Source organism: Neofelis nebulosa, chromosome 10 (assembly GCF_028018385.1).
Source record: "Neofelis nebulosa isolate mNeoNeb1 chromosome 10, mNeoNeb1.pri, whole genome shotgun sequence".
Taxonomy (NCBI): domain Eukaryota; kingdom Metazoa; phylum Chordata; class Mammalia; order Carnivora; family Felidae; genus Neofelis; species Neofelis nebulosa.
In genome coordinates this window covers 100,615,929-100,625,042 of record NC_080791.1, presented here as the reverse complement: position 1 = coordinate 100,625,042, position 9,114 = coordinate 100,615,929, and the positions used below count along the sequence as shown (strand labels likewise).

Below are 9,114 nucleotides of genomic sequence, written 5' to 3'. Positions count from 1 at the left end.
TTTTTTTTTTTTAATTTTTTTTTCAACGTTTATTTTATTTTTTGGGACAGAGAGAGACAGAGCATGAACGGGGGAGGGGCAGAGAGAGAGAGGGAGACACAGAATCGGAAACAGGCTCCAGGCTCTGAGCCATCAGCCCAGAGCCTGACGCGGGGCTCGAACTCACAGACCGTGAGATCGTGACCTGGCTGAAGTCGGACGCTTAACCGACTGCGCCACCCAGGCGCCCCATGAGTTTTGAGTTTTAAGATACATGTACATGAAATCATTCATTATGTAAGAGACTATATGGTTGGTATTAGAAGAATAGAAACCATCTGCAGAGAGAAGTGTAAAAATTCCTAAGAGACAGACGGATCAGTGAAAAACTCCAGATTATGTTAAGGGATGAACTACAGCTTTAACTGAAGAAAGTCAGATTCTGAACCAGGTTCCCTGAGATGCAAACATCCTAAAGCAGAGCAGAGAGGTAGGTTAGCACAGTGACAGAGCATCAAAGCTGGAGCTGAACCGCCTGGATTCATACCCCAACTGCTGCACAGTATGGAGCCATATTTCACAAGTCCCGATATATCTCTGGGCTTCATTTTCTTCACCTGTAAATGTGAGGAGTAAAATAATCTACCTTTTAGAGTTTCTATGAAAGCTAAATAATTAAGTATGTACAATGCATAAGAGATGCAGATAGGCAGTACATGCTTTTGGAATGGTCCTTTCATTAAGATTATTAGCATCAATGTTGTATTACGATTATTAATATTATCAAGATATTAATCTACCTGTTCATTTACCCCTAATACAGCTGCACAACTGTTTTCACACTAATTGCCTGTGGGGGATAAGCTTAGGAATCCTCTGGGCTTACACCAATGGGTTAACAAGGCATAGAGAATTACAGTCATAAAACAGTCACACCCGAGTTTGAGTTAGCCAGATTGACACCCCAAGAATAGGGGGTTGCAAAGGCACCCCGAGTATAAGGAGGCAAAAAGGCGCCAAGAAGGAATAGGGAGGTGTAAAGGCACCCCAAAATAGACACCAGTGCAGAACCCCCAGCATAGAGAGGGATTGGCAAAGGCCTAAAATAGGAACAGGCGCAAAGGTGCCCAACACATAGGTATATGAAATAAACAAGATTAGATGTTCAGGTTGAAAGCATTCCCAATTTAGTGCTACATCAGAAAAGCTGCTTTTGCAGGAGGATAGGGCCAAGTTAGGTAAATTGGTGAATTGGACTGTGGACTGCTGCACTGCAGGCAAAGCAGCCCAGAGCAGAGAGGGTTAACAAAAGAAAAGGTGCCTTGTTAACTCTGAGGTTATTTCCCCTACCTGCCTCATGCCCTAGGCTAGCTAAGATAAACAGAGGTTCTGCCTCATATACACTGTAAACAACCTTCCTCCTGATTGCCCTGCACCCAGATTTGTTTTGTATTAACCCAAACCCCTAACCCCAAATACCTTCAGGACCCCCTTTCCCTCACAACCACAAGTTAATGTTGACAAATTCATTCTCTCTTTGTGCACATCCATCACCTTCTGATCCTAATAAAAACAGGGCAAGGACACTTATTCAGGGCTCTTGTCTTTCCCAGAAATTAGCATCTCTCATTTTTCATCCTGTGTCCCACTCTTTTACCAGACAAAAGAGAATTTTACAGTCAGAGCCTATGACAATTTCCTTCCTCGAAAGACTGAAATTACCTCGGCACTGTGGTTTCTGCTAATTTGCTCATGGTGATCAGAAGCTGGGAATGGCAACTCCAAATATCCTTAATAAATATAAAAAAACAAATACAAAGTGCAAACAGCTTCCCTAAATGTGACCCATGATGAAATGAGAGTAGAAATAAAACATACCCTTGGTTGTAAAGAGTTTGTGATCCAAAGATACAAAAATCAGAGGGGTGAGAGCATTTGACATGAAAGAAACCAACCAAAGTTTTAATGGGGATAATGGGACAAATAGAGAAGGTCAATATGAAACTGCTGGTTTACACGGATTCTAGTGTCATAGTAGAAAAACTTGGAAATGTAAGGTTTCCTCTCTGCCAAAGGCCATGGAAGCCACGTTATGAAATCTGAACATATTTTTGCAGTCAAGTATGAGATTTAGAGATATACAAGATATGAGAGCTGATTTTATTAAGATTTATTCAGCACAGAAGAACAGAATCATTCAGCTGTTTATCAAAATTTAATCATCTGGTTTTTCTAAATTTAGCCCAGTTGGATTTGGGCTTATCTGGAATGAGGTGCCTGCTCCCTTCAAGATGTCAGGGTTCCACTGAAGACATCCATCTTTGAATCCCCTGCATTAGAAACTCAATGGACAGCATACAGGTGGATCCACTGTGGCCCCAACAAAATGAAGATTGACCCAGCAGGCATCCTGAGTATGATTCAATGGTGACTCCAGACCTGTCCCTTCCCCTCTCAGAGGAGGAGCAGATGGGCTCCCTCTCAGCTGTCTCTGTGGGGGGTGGGGAGGAGCAGCAAAATCACACACCTCCTCTCAGCTTTAATAAGATCTTTTGGTCGTTGTTGCTTTTTAGTTTGTTCGCGTTGCTAAGACTTAATTTTTTTAGAGCAATGCTACATTCAGAGCAACACCAAGACACAGGTACAGAGATTCCCCATATGGTCCCTAGCCGACACCCAAATATCACCCCTGCCATTACCAACATTGCCCGCCAGAACGGTACATTTCCCAGAACTGATGAGCCTACCGTGACACATCCTCATCACTCAGAGTCCAAAGTTTACCCCAAGGGTCACTCTTGGTGTGGTACATTCTATGGTTTCAGTACATATTAGTAACAGACATCCATCATCGTAATATCATGCAGAGTATTTTCACTGATCTAAAAACAGGATCAGTTTAGATTCTCAAAACATGGGACATAAATATTCCTTTCACACAGTGTCTAATACTCATTAAATTAAATAAAATGTCTCACACCATTTTGTTGGAGAAAATAACATATCGCGGGAGATAACTATGTGAGTTTTCACTGTGAGCATTATTAGCTCAAACATAGTACAAAATCAGGCTGGTTACTCATAAACAGCAGTATTACAAATGGTCAATCCTACAGTTCTTTAAGTGGACCCTCTGTTTCTATACAGAAAGAAAGGACACAATTTCAGAAGTTCCCTCTTCTCCTTGCTCTCTATCCTCTCCCTTCTTTTACCTCGTAGCTACAACAACAAAAGGAAAAGTGGACATTCTAAAACTATGATGAATCTTAAGATTAAAGTGTTACTGTGGTTTTCAAGTGCAAAGGCTGAAATACTCACCATGACTTTCAAAGTCCTCAAACGCTGTGCCATAGTCTTGCTTACCACCTTTCCTCCCAGGGCTTCTGCTCGTGTGTGTTCCAGCCATGCCTGACACTTGCTGTCCCTCATGAATATGTCCCGACCGTCTCATTTCCTAAATTTTAAGTACTTCTTAGTGGTTACATGACCTTCCTCTGATACAACTTCCACCTTCCATTTCTTCCTGGATCCAGAGTACCCTGTCCATCTCCTCGGCACAGCCTTCCAGGTTTTCCCAAATGACTTTCTTGCTAATGGCCTTCAACTGTTAAAATGTGTGTGTGTGTGTGTCTGTGTGTGGTGTGTGTGTTTGTGTGTGTGTTTTGAATCATGCAACCCTTGATTATACCCCTCTTTCCTTCTCTCTTTAAAATCTTTGTTCATTGGAATTTATATCTCATTAGGCAAATTCACATTGTTCTATTTTGTGCATGTCCGACTAGGCTGGAAGCAGCTTAGCAGAGAGCAGTCAAAAAGCAACCAGTACCAGAACTCAAACCTTTGTGCTCCATGGTCATCTGTCCCTCTCGAACACTCCACACCTCACCCACCACTGCCCTGCAAAGCATCAGACTCCATTCATTTGGGTGGAGCTGGCATAAAGCCAGAAACCATGAACCAGTAGAGAAGAAAAGCACTGCCATGCCCAGTATGTACCCTGACTCTCAAATGGATGCAAATTTAAGAGGGATTAAAAAAGAGAGCAGAATTTATATTTATGTTTCTGTTTATTTATATTTATTTATGTTCACATTTATCATTTAAGCCCACAGTGTACGGTTGAGCAAAGAATCTTGTTAGGGATAAAGAGTACTTGTCTCGGATTTCACGAGAGAGTTTGCTTCTCATTCCTCCACTCCATATATACCCCTTACCCCAACAGCAGAAAGAGAATATTTCTTAGCTGTGAGCAGGGGTGACAGTGGGTCTGGACAGACCACTTTAGTATCACGACTGGCAGAACATTCAGTGCATCATGGAATCGTGGTATCGAATGTAACAATGCATACAGACTGCATATGGTCAGTGTACAACCTGGTCCTTTTCCTGATCTTAAACCTTGTAAATAAGAAATCCATCTGGGGGCTCCTGGGTGGCTCAGTTTGTTAAGCATGGACTTTGGCTCAGGTCATGATCTCGCGGTTTGTGAGTTCGAGCCCCGCGTCGGGCTCTGTGCTGACAGCTCAGAGCCTGGAGCCTGCTTCAGATTCTGTGTCTCCCTCTCTCTCTGCCCTTCCCCTGCTCGCACTCTGTCACGCTCTCTCAAAAATAGATAAAACATTTAAAAAAATTTAAACAACAAAAAAAGAAATTCACCTGTATAGGGGCCCCTGGGTGACTCAGTCAGTTATGTGTCAGACTCTTCATTTCAGCTCAGGCCATGATCTCCCGGTTCATGAGACAAGGCCCACATTGGGTTCTGGGCTGACAGCCTGCCTGGGATTCTCTCTCTCTCCCTCCCTCACTCATTCTCTTTCTCTATCTCTCCTCTCTCTTTCTCTTGTGAAATAAATAACCATTTAAACTGAATAAAAGAAAATTGAGGATCAGCTGCTTATTTAATCCATTAAAAGAAAAAGAAACCCATATGTAGAGGACACTATACCTCTGCCCCCTCAAATATACCCCCCACCCTTTTGATAAGAATTTTTCCTGAGACTGTGCTGCCCCAAGCAGAGGCCAGTGAAAGCTGGGAGCCCTGACACATTCAGATCCTCTCATCACAGAGATAAATATGTTCCTTGAGCTTCAAGCTTCTCAGGAGACAGAATTAAATCATGGCAACTGCCCTAAAACCCAGTCCTGCATGGGAGGCAAGGAAAAGAACATAGTTTACTTGGGTTTGAAAACTTACCTTATTGCTCGTAAAGGAGATGAGATCCAATAGAGAGCTCCTAGATTTGCTCTCGCAATTCGGATTTACTTTGAAGATGAATCATGTGCAGTAAGTGTGCAACATGTGAACCGTACATCCAATAGATTTACTCAGCTTTCCAGTGCAGGGTCTGTGGGGAGAGGAGATACTCCACAGACAGCCAGTCTTTCCTAGAAGGCCTGAGTTAGAGCTGTAATATCAGCATAAAATTTCTCACTTCTATTCTTAAAACTTACAAGAATAAAAAGGAAACATCCCCACTATTCTATGATAGGAACATTTCTAAAGCAGCTCTGTAACCACCTGCCCAAAAAAACCCTGGAAGAACACATGAATCAACATTTCTTCCTCCTCCATCATATATTTATAGAGATGTCATAGACGTTCACAAATGCTGAGCCTTTGGAGGGACAAGGACTCTGCCCTTACCACCTCAAAGGATAAGCACAATTAATCCTGATCACACAAACCATGGTGCCAGGATTCATGAACAAGGCTGTCAGTGGTCAGATTCTGTCCTCAGAGCCCTTCTCCCCCTCCAGTCTGTCCTAAGGGACACGTCTCACTTCAGTTACTAAGTGCTCCACATCTGTCTCTGCCCTAAGGAAAAAGTAAGCAGGTAGAGATCACTGAAAGTTCCCAAATGCTCTGCTCTTTAAGCCAAATGTTTTCTAACCCCACGCAAAACTCGGAGCCCATGTAGAGTTTGAACCACATGTGATATAATTGAATTCTAGCTTCACTATTTGTGTCTCTGTCACTTTAAGCAAGTTTCTAACTTCTCCCTCTTTCTTATTCTAGAAAAAGTCACTCTTAGATATAATACAATAAATCTTAATGAGACTCATAAAATATTAAATTACAATGAAAACTACTCATTAAAATTTCTACAATTTCTAAATATTTTGAAGTCAGTTGACTCAGTAGGTAAAGAGAGAGGAGAAAGAATATGGAAATGAAGACATTTTTTAAATATTTTTTTTTATTTTTAAGTCAACTCAAGTTATACTTAACAATGAAATGCACTTTTGTTATTGAGCAATTCTACACATTACTCAGTGCTCATCACAAGTGTCACAGACTGGCTACCTCTGGAGTATCTTCTCTCCTCTTGATCTCCTTTACTATTTCACCCAGCCGCCCACCTCCCTTCAGCAACCAGCATTTTATTCTCTGTATTTTAGAGTCTGGGTGTTTTTTCTTTTTCCTTTGTTCATTTGCGTTGTTTCTTAAATTCCACTTATGAGTGAAGCCATAAGATATTTGTCTTCTCTGACTGACTAATTTACCTCAGCAGAATGCTGTAGTTCCATCCACATTGATGCAAATGGCAAGATTTCATTCTTTTTGATTGCCAAGTAATACTCCAGTGTGTGTGTGTGTGTGTGTGTGTGTGTGTTGATATATATACCACATTCTCTTTATCCATTCATCCATCGATGGACATTTGGGCTCCTTTCATACTTTGGCTATTGTTGATAGTGCTGCTATAAACATGGGGGTGCATGTGTCCCTTCGAAACAGCACACCTGTATCCCTTGGAATCCCTAGTAGTGCAATTGCTGGCTCATAGGGTAGTTCTATTGTTAAATTTTTGAGGAACCTCCATACTGTTTCTATTACATTCAAAGGATTCTACAATGCGTGTGGTATGTATTCCTGAACAAACAGACAAAACTCCGGGCATTCTTGGATCTTACATTCTGCTGGGGACAGACAAGAAACAATATAATAATAAGTCAGTCAAATAGTACGTTAAGAGATGATAAATGCCATTGAAAAAGAAAGCCAAGTAAGAACAGGAGATACGGCATGCTAATGGAAATACAGTAGTAAATACAGCATAAGAGAGGCCTCACTGAGGAGAGATTAGAATAAGACCATAAGCAGATGAGGCTATTAGGCAAACACCCATGTGTTAAGCAGAGAAAACAGCTGAAGCAAATAACACAAAGAGAAAGCCTGCCTGGTGTGGTCAATAAATTGCAAGGAGGCGATTGTGGCTGGAGCTGAGCAAGTGTGAAGTACCAGAAGAAGCCAAAAGAGCCACAGAATGTCAAACCATTGTAAGGGTTTGGTCTTTCTCTGAGCAAAATGGGGTCAGTGCAGGGTTTTGATGAAAATAGATTTAACAGATTGAGAGTAGAAGTAGGGGGAATTCTAAGTTCATGACTATGATCTAAGTGAGAGATGATGGCAGCCCAGACCAGGATGGAAGGAGACTTGATGGGAAAATAGATCATATGCTGCATCTATTTTGAAGGCAAATGAATGTTTTTCTAATAGGTTATGTGTGAACTGTGATGTTATCAATTTTTTTTTTTTTTACTTCCATGTTTTTGGTCTGGGAAACTGGAAGGATGGAATTTCCTGGGGAAGGCCACAGGTCAATTATGTTTGATTGCAAGAACAATCGATTCTTCCCGAATCAAACATTTGCAAATTGATCACCACTGGGGGCACTGGGCCTGGCGGTTGGGGGGGAAGGATCAGGGGTCTTCCCACAACCCCGGGGATTCCAGCACATGGAAGGGAAACACGAAGGCATGCCTGTACTTCTTCCCCTGCAGAACTGTACCTGCTGAAATTTGTAGTGCTGTTCATGGATGACCTGGGCCATAATCCCAGTGGAGCTCCATCATGGCTGGAAGTCTAGCAGACATGGTTTTCACCATTGTAAAAAATACAGACCTCATCAAAACCAGGCTGTTGTGCAGAATGTGCTGAAACCATCTCACAGGGGGATCCTCTGTATTTTTCTACTGTTTCTGAAGAGGAAGTGTTCCTGACCCTTTATCGGGGGGGTTTCCCTTACTGTTTCTCTACTGTCACCCTTCTAGTTTTTGTGAACCTAGAGAGAATCTAGACTGGGCCCCGAGATTGATTCTCTCTCCCCCGCAACTTTGCCAGTGTCTGCCTGGCTACTGCGGTGGCCCAGATCCTCTCCCTTCTACACGGTCAAGAAAAAGATGAAGGCTCAGAGCTCCTACCTCCCCCATTGTGGAGGAGTAGATGTTCATTTCTCAGGAGCAGTGGACAGGGAAAGCCCCAGGGGAACTAGGGCTCTGGAATGGATTGACAGTCAACCTACTGAAGATTGTGCCACATTTTGGAGTTATGTTTGGCACCTTTGAGTTCTCCAAGCAGAATCTGTCTTTACCAAAATTGTTACGTTGTGTCTCTGAGCTATAAATTGACTCCAGGGCTGGATCAGAGTTTGAGGCCCCAGGAATTATGGGAATTAAAAACATTCTTCAAAACTAGACAAGTGAAGTCTAAAGAACGAACACTTTAAAGTCGAATAGAAGTGCACCGACGGAAGGCATGCTGCAGTCACAGGCAGATGTGGCTTCATACTGTGCACACACGGAGCGAGGAGAGGGTACTCTTGTCTGCTGCTCTTGGAAATGAGAAGGTTCAGCCATATACCGCCTCTGAGCTCCAAACTGATGTCCCTGGGAACACCTGTGCCACAGGAAGGCTGCCCAACACGACTGTCTCATGACGGCACTTCACTAGATTCGATACACGACGCCAAAGAAACGTCACTGTCACGACACCTCAAAACAACATGTAACTGAGGTGGCTGAGCAGATGCCATGTCGGGTCACAGTTTGCACTAAACTCCATCCGTCCAGTTTCACTCAATGGGACCCAAGACCTCTCAGTACAATCATTCTGGAACTCATAACCTTTGCTGACTGCTGAATACACACACCGCAGCATAAATTACGCCTTAATCATAAACTAAGTGAAAACATTTAACATTTTTCACCATGCGGGTGCCTGGGTAGCTCAGTCAGTTAAGCTTCTGACTCTGAATTTTGGTTCACAGCATGATATCATAGTTTGGGTGGTGGGATCAAACCCCACGAGGAGCCGACAGTGTGGAGCCTGCTTGGGATTCTCACGCTGTCTGC

The 9,114-nt window shown here is 42.7% G+C and overlaps 1 pseudogene; it reads left to right on the top strand.

The window, feature by feature from the left end:
- Positions 1-1,953: 1,953 nt before the first annotated feature.
- Positions 1,954-8,489, top strand: LOC131486651 (solute carrier family 25 member 43-like; annotated as a pseudogene).
- The last annotated feature ends 625 nt before the right edge of the window (positions 8,490-9,114 follow it).